Below are 9,875 nucleotides of genomic sequence, written 5' to 3'. Positions count from 1 at the left end.
AACTCGCTCAGCTTACTTCTACATAAACATAAACTTCCTGAGCTTCCCCAATCTACCTTAAATTCCGTCAACTTACTTTTCCAAAGATCCGCAAACTTCTATAAAGTGCAATGAACTTCTTTAAAATTCCTGGAACTTTTCAAAAGTTCGTTAAAATTTCCATGGTTTACTCTATTTACTTCTCCAAAAAAATTCAAATTTTTCTGACTTCCTTAAACTTCTCCAAAAATTCATTGAAATGCTCCAAAGTTATTTAAAATTTCCTGAGCTCTCCCAAACATGCCTAAACTGTTCCACGATCGTTTCGATCGATTCCTGAACGTCTCTAAAGTTCTTTAAAATTTCCTGATTTCATTGTAAAGTTCTGCAAAAGTTCTTTGTACTTTTCTTAAGTTGCATAAAATTTCCAGAACTTCTTCAAAAGCTTCCTGAACTGCTCCAAAGCGGTTTAAAATTTCCTGCGCTTTTTCAAAGTTTCCTCAACTTTTTTCTCCCAAGTTCCATGAAATTCTCCAAAATTTCGCTGAAGTCCATAGTTGATTATAATTGTCTGATCTTTTACAAAACTCGCTCAACTTACTTCCATACTTTCATTCAATTCCCTAATATTCCCCTGAACTTCTCCAGAGTTACATAAAACTCCCTGAACTAACCCAATCTACCGTCAAGTTTCCTTGAAATGCTCCAAAGTTACTTAAAATTTCCTGAGCTTCCCCAAACCTACCTAAACTGTTCCACGATCGTTTCAAACGTTTCCTGAACGTCACCAAAGTTTTTTTTTTAATTTCCTGGTTTTTTGTATAGTTTCCCAACGTTCTACAAAAGTTCCTGAGCTTTTTTCAAAGTTTCGTCAACTATTTTCTCCCAACTTCCAGGAAATTCTCCAAAATTTCCCTGAAGTCCAAAGTTACTTAAAATTTTCCGATCTTTACAAAATTCACTCAACTTACTTCTTCCAATAGTTCCCTGAACTTCTCCAGAGTTACTTAAAACTCCTTGAGCTTCCCCAAAGATCACTTTACTTTCATCTATGAAGTTTATCGACCCTTTTCAATGTTCCGTGAATTTATCAAATCAAACTCCTATCAAATTTCCTGAAAATTTCCAAAGATTCCTGAACTACTTAAAACCCGATCTATTTCAAAGGGGCATCAAATTTCTTGAGCTTTCTTAAAAAAAACACCACTGAACTTACTTCTCCAAAGCTTCTCGATCGTTTCGAAAGTTTTTTGAACTCGTCCAAAGAAATTTGAAATTCTTGAACTTCTTCAAAAGTTCCCTGAATTGGTCTAAAGTTGCTTAAAACATCCTGAGCCTCTTCAAAGTTTCGTCAACTTTTTTCTCTCAACTTCCAGCGAATTCTTCAAAATTTACCTGAAGCCCAAAGTGGCTTAAAATGTTCCGATCCTTTACAAAACTCACTCAACTTACTTCTATTAAATTATCCAACTTCTCCAGAGCTTCTTAAAACTCCCTGAGTTTTCCAAAAGATCACTCAACTTCAATCTATGAACTTTATCTAATCTTTTTAATGTTTCGTGAATTCATCCACTGAAAGTATTATCAAAATTCCTGAGCATTCCCAAAGATTCTTGAACTCTTAAAAACCCGATCTACTTCAAAAGTGTATGAAAATTCTTTCCTAAAAAACACCACTCAACTTACTTCTCCAACATTTCTCGGTCGTTTTGGATGTTTTTTGAACCTGATCATAACTCCTGAAATTTGCCTAACCGTTTAAAAAAAATCAACTTACTTCTTCAAAGCTTCTTGAACTTGGTTTTCCAAAATTCTTAATAATTTCCTAAACTTTTGAAAAAGTTCCCTGAACTGTTCTAAAGTTGCACACAAATTCCTGAGTTTTCCCAAAGATAACTAAAGTTAACTCTCTGGAGTTAATCGAGCTATTCCAAAGTGTCCTGATCTTCACTTAAGTTGCTTTAAATTTTCAAAGTTTTTCAAATCATCTTGAATTTATCTTTCCGAAATTTTCTATATTTTACTCCTTCAGAGAACTGTAAAATTTCCTGAGCTTTCCCAAACTTGCCCAAACTATTCCAAAATTTTTGAAAACGTTCTTCGGGACATTTAACGGGATTTAAGATATAGTAGTTTAGAAAATTTACTTCAGAGGGAACTTACTTCATATAAATTGATAGAATGTTCACAGCAACTAAGGATATAGGGATGTTACTACCGGACTTTGGTAGCGAACTTAAAAGAATTTCAATGAACTTACTTCAGGGAAGAGTTCGGAGACGGAAATCTATAGAAAATCAGGAATACGTAGAGCACTTAGAAAAGGTTCACAGAAAGAACCCGTGTGAGAAGCTTGGCAAAATGATCCAAGATTCCTGAAATTTTTATAAGGGTTTCCAGGAAGTGCCCAAATCTTTCTCAAAAATTACCTGATGTTTGGTAAGGTTCCCTAAGCTTGTCTGAGGTTGCCAGATTTTTGTCTGGATCCTCAGAAAATCTCTGAACGGTGAATTTACGGTTTCCAAAGCTTCTCTGAGGTTCCCTGAACTTTTTTTCAAGCTCGTAGAACTTAGTAGCTCTCTAAACTTTTCAGAGGGTTTCCTTGATCTTCTCTAAGGTGTACAAACCTTCTCTTGAGGGTCGATAATTTTTCATCTGGAGTTGTCTGAACTTCTATAAAGTACCCGGAATTTACCGTTGGTTTCCAAGAACTTTGCTACAGAGGTTTTCCCGAACTCCTCTGATGTTCGCTGGACAACTCTGAAGTTTACTAAACATCTCTGAAGCTGAGCTTCTGTAAGGGTGACCTGTGAAATGTACCTGTGTGCCGCTTTTTTTGCTAAGGTTTCACTGGACTTATCTCTAATGTTAACTGAAGTTTTTGAACTTCCATAGACTCTCAGACAACTTCTGAGAAAATCAGCAAGTAGGTGAGAAATTCCGAGTGGATCGCAGAGCTTCTGAACGGAGGAGAACTTCTCACAAGTTTCATGAACATTATATACATTCAGATAATTCCGGTCGAACGTCTGAGACATGCGCAGGACGTCGGGGATGTCTTTCAGTTGTCTTTCCAGGTTTCTCCTAGCCTTCGCTGTTGTTCCCTGGCTCCCCATGGCTATTCCAAAACACAATGGGGTTCTCTTAAGTTTAACTTCTCTGGAATTTAGTGAGTTTTTTTTCCAGAAGTTTGCTCAAGGTTCCTATGATCTTCTTTGTAGATCTCCTGGGCTGCTGCTTTGAACTGTCACTGGACTTCTTCAATGTTAAAGGAACTTTTTCGTTCCATGAGTTCTCCGAGAACTTCTGAGAAAATCAGCAAGCAGTTGAGAGCATTCCGTTTCTGAATCATCTTGCCCCTTAAATGCTGGTCGATTTGATAGATTTTGCACATCTCTCTGTTGAAAGGATTAAGGAGCATCTGAAAGGAAGAAACCGTGAAGATGGGAGAACTATTTAATCGTTCATATTGGTCCGGGGAATGCTTCTGAGAGATGCAAAGGATTTCTGAGATGTCTCGTTGTTTTTTAGTCTTTCTGAGGTGATCCATGGCTACTCTGGGCCTCTGGTTTCTCATAAGTAAACTAAGCTTCTGTTTAGTTAATTTCTCTGCATTTTGATTGAACTTCTGTAAAGCTTCCCATGAACTTCTTTATAGTTCTTCTTGGACTTCTTTGAGATTTCACACAACTTCTCTAATGTTAAACGGAATTTTGCAGAAGTTCACTAATAACAAAATACCATTAACGAACGATAACCCAAATTATTGAACTATTCCACAAATGGTTTGGATGATACTCCGAATACGTCGTTAAGTAAATTAACTATAACATTTTTATTAGGGTTCGCTTATCCATTTTCTGGAGTAGCATGAACTCGCAGAGAACTTCTGAGAGATTTAGAAAACAGTTGAAAGGTTCGGTTTACTTCTGAGAGGTTTGGGAAGCTGTTTCAGTTTCAGAGGTGCTCAGAGAACTCCGGACGAGTTCAGGTGATCTAGGGAAGTTCAGTGGACGAACTTGAGAAAGATGCAAAGGGCTTTGGTGATGTACCTAAGATATTCTTCCAGACTTTTTTTTATCTAGTTCGTTTATTTGGAAGGCTCAATCGCGTTAGCTTTACGGAGCCGATAATTCATTGTTCACTGTGTGTAACAAAATTCACTTAATTCTATGTCTAGTAGGAGTTGGGCCGATTACTCGCGGCTTACTCGAGGTTAGAAGGGTACATTTTCGAAGGATAGGATCAGGGGAGGTTGGGGTAGGGTTTCGTTGTCTCATCAGAGCGTTGTCGCCTTTCTTTCAGACTTCTCCTAAGTTATTCTAAAATCTCTATTTACTGAGTCTTTTTGAGGTTCTCCATGACTACTCTGGAGTTTAATGTGCTTCTCTCAAGCTAACTAAGCTTTTCTGAAGTTAGGTTAAATTAACTGAATGTCGAATGAGCTCCTGTAAACTTTCCTATGAGCTTCTCTAAACTTCCCCTGCTCTGAGGTTTCTCTAAATTTTAACTAATTGTATTTTGTATTAAATTCGTGTATTTGAAAGGCTCAATCGCGTTAGCTTAACGGAGCCGATAATTAATTGTTTTCTAACAAAATTTACTTAATGCTAGGTCTAGTAGTAGTTGGGCCGAATACTCGCGGCTTACCCGCGGCTTAGGTTTTTTTTTGTAATCCACTAAACACTTTCTAACTCTCAGATAACTTCGAAGAAGTTCATAGAACAATTGGGAGGATTTGTGAACTTCTGGCGATCATGGAGATTCTTTTAAAAAAAAAGACGATAAATTCGTAGAGGTTTGGAATTTCGATTTGGTCAACTTCAGATAGATGCAAAGCACTTCGAAAATGCCTCTAACGTGTTCTCCCAGACTTCCCTGAAGTTCCCTTAAACTTTTCTGACCTTCTCTAGATCTAAATAATTCCGTTGAACTCCGCTGAAGTTTGGTGAATTTCTATGAAGTTCGCGTTCGTTTCTGTAAGGGACCCTATAAACTTTTTTACGCTTCTGTTGGGGTGTTTCTGGCGTTCCACTTGACTTATCTTATGTTGAGGTTTTATGAAGTTAACTAAACTTTTTTCTCCACCCAGTAACGCTGGTAGATTACCTTTTCGTGGTGCGTTACTGGTATAAGATCTACCACATCGAACTCTGGCTCTAAGCTCTTCTTGTTGACGGTTATGGGCCTCAGTTTTGAGATTGGAAACAAGAAATTGTTCAGGCCGGGGTTCTGCATCGCTTGTTTTTGTCGCTAAGAAGACCTATTATGATTGGTGAGAAGGCGCGTATTTGGAGAGGTACACTTATTATTCAAATGATACGGAACATCACAATTAAATGAGGATTTATGTAAGTCCTATTTTTTATTAATGAGACGAAAGGGTCTTTGGAAAGGACCCGGAATTATTCAAAGGATGTCGAACTTCACAATTGAATGAGGCTTCTCGTGAGAAGAGCAAAATATTGACCCGAACAAAAATAAAATCCTTTCTCTGAAGCTCCATGACATCCAGGAGACTTTAGGGGAAAACTAGAAAGCAGTTCGGAGGGGTTCGGAGAGTTAAAATAGGTTCGTCAAACTGTAGAGCGATGCAAACGACTTCGGAAATGTTCAGTGAGTATCAGAGAAATTCATCCGCGCTGTTTTGGAGATTTTTAAGTGGATCAAGAAGCTTCATGGGATGTCCAAGGGGTATTCAGGGAACGTCAGACAAGATTGCCAATGTTCTAAGCTGTATGGATGTTTGAAGAGTTTCCTAGACATTCTGGGAATTCCCATACTTACTGGAAATTTGCCGGATGTCATCAAAGTATCTCGCAAGAAAAAGCAGTCAGAGTTATCTTAAAATGTTCTCTCCAAGGATATCCTTGAACTTCGTGACTTTCTCAAAATTCCAGCTATTTCACATTTATTTCAGATGGCAACAGATTTCCTTCAAAAAGTTTATTTTTTCTTTAAAACCCAGATTGTGATCCGCAATGAGACTAACCTATGAACAAATGTCAGTGGATTTGTGTTCCTAAAAGATGGAAAACAATTGAAGAAATTTATCGGAAAACGGTGACCCCCATACTAAACGGAAATCATAGGCGGACGATACCTCAAATGGTAAAATTATTCCGCCCCTAATTTAACAGTTTTCGTAAGCTACCGGTGCTTACGAGGACTCTGAAATTAAGAACTTAAAGAGACCGTTACAAATTCCTCTAAATTTTATTAAAAATCAAATTGATCAAATTGCTACCCACTTCCGAGCTGTGAATTTATTCCAGTGTTGATTTGGACTGATTTCCTCCCTGGAGCGCCATTAGGAAACCCGCCAAAAAAGATCCTGCGTCGGCCGGGAATCGAACCCGGATCAACTGCTTGGAAGGCAACTATGCTGACCATTACACCACCGACGCTTGCGTGAGCCGCTCAGAAACAATCCCATGGTTAACCGTTTTTTTTTGGTTGATTTAGCATTCGTTCGTTCTGCTTCGTGCTACGATGAGAGTGTAAAAAGAGCGACAAAAGCATCGTCGTCATGGCAACGCAGCATTTGGTCATTCATCACCACCGCATTCATCCCAGTCACTCACGCTGTCTGTCAACCAACCAAGTGAGAGAAGCAAATGAAAACTAGATCAAACTTGTTCACGTCGTCCGTTCCGGAACATAAAAGCGGAAAAAAAAACTAAAATTCCTGTCACTCAGTGCTGAGACAAAAAAAAAAACAAATACAAATAAAAACAGCTATCGCAGATTCTCAATTCAGAGGAGTTATTTTAGTCAAGTTCAGAGAGCAATAGGCCAAAACTTAGAATCGGCAAAAAAATAAAAAATATTCATATTGTTTGCGCTTTCCGAAGACATAACCAACAACTTGTACGGTTACCAATGAAAATCAAAAGTTTTAGGTTCAAATTAAGCCAGCAACAAACCAGCAGAGAACATTAGAAGAGACAAAGTTATACGGATTGAGATTAGGCGTGGAAAAAAAAGATGCAAAAAACGCAAAGAAATATTTTTTATATTTTTATTAACCAAGGTCGACCGATAGGCGTCATTTCCGGACAGAAAGAACAAACGTGAAGCTTAACTGTAAATATTGTAATTATGAACAAACAAACAACTTAAACGAGTGTATAAAAGAAAGTGACAGTGAACAGTAGGAACCCGGCGCAGTCGCTGTAAAGTTTTAAACTCCTAAAACATGAAAAACAGATACCAAGTAAAATACACACACACAAAAAAACACAGACACACACTTACAACAGTTGAAACGTCGGAAATCGAATTGCATTTGCATCCCGCTCCCTGAATGAGAAAAAGGAAACCAATAAAAAAGGTAAAGGAAAGAAACCTATATTATTAGTTTTAAATATAATTATATTGTAATAAAAAAAAGAATAACTGTGGTGCTTACACACGTGCAAGGAACGCCAGGGGAACGGCCAAATGTTTCCCTGGTGCACCGGTTCACGATGTTTATTTTCCTAGTTTTTAGTGGAAATCAAGAATAAACTATACGGAAGGTTCTAAATTCATATGAGGGGAACGATGCGACCGACCTGCTGTTTGGCGAACATTTCACATTACCTAAACAAAAACCCAGAATAACATGCAATAAACCTATAAAAACGGAAGTAAATACTATGCGTTCTTTTGAGATACTCTCTTGGACTAAGTGCAAAACTTTGGAAAAAGAATAAGAAGTTAATGCATCCAACAACATTGGACGAATGGAACGGAATCCGAGGAGTAAACGGAGCTAGGTATTCGATTACTATATTATAGCTATTATGTATTTTAATGAGAGAACCGAACGAACGGCAGAAGCGGATAGGAGGAAGAAGAAAAGAAAACACAAACACATTGAGAAGCTGCGTATATTGTAAGAAGAAGAATAAGAAAACCGTAAGCTATAAAAACAAGGTATAGTGACAAATTAATTTAAAATAAACTGAAATGAGACGGAAAAAACAGTTGGAAAAAGTGAAATATGGTGCGGTCGTCTCGCTTTGTTGTCATCCGAACAGGTCCCTTAAGTCCAAAAGCTAACGAGTGGTACCATTTGTCAGAATCCCGGAAGCAGTTTGAGAACAGCGGCAACTTCTGTAGACATTGACCGTACTGAGCAGCTAGAAATTTGAATAAGGAATGATCCAACTAATTTTTTAGGATTCCCCAAAAATTGATGATATGGTAACGTTCCCATCGCCCATTCCCATTTTTTTCGATGGATGTAAGATGTATGCACTTGCAATGTCTAGAATATCGTTCGGAGAGTCCAAACCAAGGTGATTATCCGCGATCATGTTTTTGGCCAACTGCAGCTCCCGTACGGTGATGAGACGGCTACTGGAACGGCTAATTGAATTCCATCCGGTCTCGACGAACGGTGTTTATTCAATCACCGTATGTGGAGATTGGTGGTGTCCGGTAGGTCGTGCTTTCGGCGCGTGGCGTTGTACATTTTTCTTCAGTACACAACGAAAGGCTGCTCGCAAGCAGCTAGCTATCAAGGCTGCCCTCAAGAGCCCTCGATTCACCAAAGAAGGAGGAAAAAGCCGCACCGCTACTGATCGGATTCAGTTGCTCGTCGTGAGCCGCTGTGGACCATCTATGTCAAGCGCGTCACCCTCGTTCCAAACATCATACAGCTCGCCAGTGGCATCCGTGTTGAACACCCTAATAGCTCAGCATTACTCAACCATCACGACAAAACGGGTTTTTGCAGGACTATCATAAATTATTGTAGTTTAAGAGTTAATTTCCACTGAACGTTCGCTCGCCTTGCTGCCGGCGAATTTGGTCTAATGTAGATGCTCTGTTACTTTTAATAGACCATATAATACTTCTCACTTCCTCGATTGTAGGTTCGGATTCTGCATCTCTCCCATCATCTTCATTGACTGTATGAATTTGTTGAGTATGATTATTGCATACCTGTTGATTAGCTTTCTGTTCCCATTTCTGTATGTTTACGTACCTTAGAGATTTATATTCCTTCTTTCTCCTATGCTCTTTAAATGATCGAAACACTGCAGTCATTTAAGGCAACGGATTTCTTTCTGTCAGTAAAGCATCAACTTTTTCAGAGAAGTGTTTTTCGAAAGCTTCCTGCTTCCGTTTTTGTGCTTCAATAGCGTTGTTCTTCAAAGTAATATCGTTTTTGTTTGATAAATCCTTCTACCAGAAAATAATCATTAGGAGCTGGTTTTCTCCGAGGCATCAAGGGAGAACGTTTAGTCCCGATTTTAGTGTTAGCAGCTTCTATTACTGTCGACGTGATTCTACTCCACTTGTCTTCAATATTGGCATTTTTCCCTCAGTACGTTTGATGCTAGGTTTCGATCTGTTTCGGTCAATCTCGGTTTGGAATTTTCACGCTCCTCTTCAATTTTCTTTAATGTGGTTCCAAATTGAACTTATAACGCTAATCCACTGGGTTCTGGCGTTTCTTTCTTTGTGCAACTTCAGCTGCCGACTTTAAAGTACATTCAATCATTGTATGATCATCTAGGCAAGTCACGTTTAAAATATCCTCTTATAACTGAGATTTTCAGGAACCCCATTTTGGACATTATGATGTGGTCCAATTGGGATGTACTTCTTCCATTCATCCAAGTGATTGTAATCGACTCCAACTTACAAAATGTCAAACTGCATTTAGTATCATCTTCTGTTAGATCATTTTTTTCCAATCCACGCGTTGAAGCCTCCAACCCGGGGGTAAGTCCCCTAATAAAAATTACCATAAACGAACGATAACGCAAATAATAGAAATATTCCACAAATGGTTTGGATGATACCCCGAACACGTCGTTAAGCACAATAACCATAGCAATTTTATTAGGGTCACTCTGCCACATTGTGCTAACACCCACGAAAACACACTTCGACGCACC

General features: G+C 38.5%; 1 non-coding gene across 1 annotated transcript; it reads right to left on the bottom strand.

Moving 5' to 3' along the window:
• Positions 1 to 6,314: 6,314 nt before the first annotated feature.
• Positions 6,315 to 6,386, bottom strand: TRNAG-UCC (transfer RNA glycine (anticodon UCC)). Its single transcript has one exon. It is a non-coding gene; the product is annotated as a tRNA-Gly (tRNA).
• Positions 6,387 to 9,875: the final 3,489 nt, after the last annotated feature.

Source organism: Ochlerotatus camptorhynchus, unplaced genomic scaffold (genome assembly GCF_037179485.1).
Source record: "Ochlerotatus camptorhynchus isolate MF236.1 unplaced genomic scaffold, CSIRO-AGI_Acam_v1.1 ptg000185l, whole genome shotgun sequence".
Lineage (NCBI taxonomy): Eukaryota > Metazoa > Arthropoda > Insecta > Diptera > Culicidae > Ochlerotatus > Ochlerotatus camptorhynchus.
The sequence above is the reverse complement of the archived record's forward strand: the minus strand, read 5'-3'. Positions and strand labels throughout refer to the sequence as shown.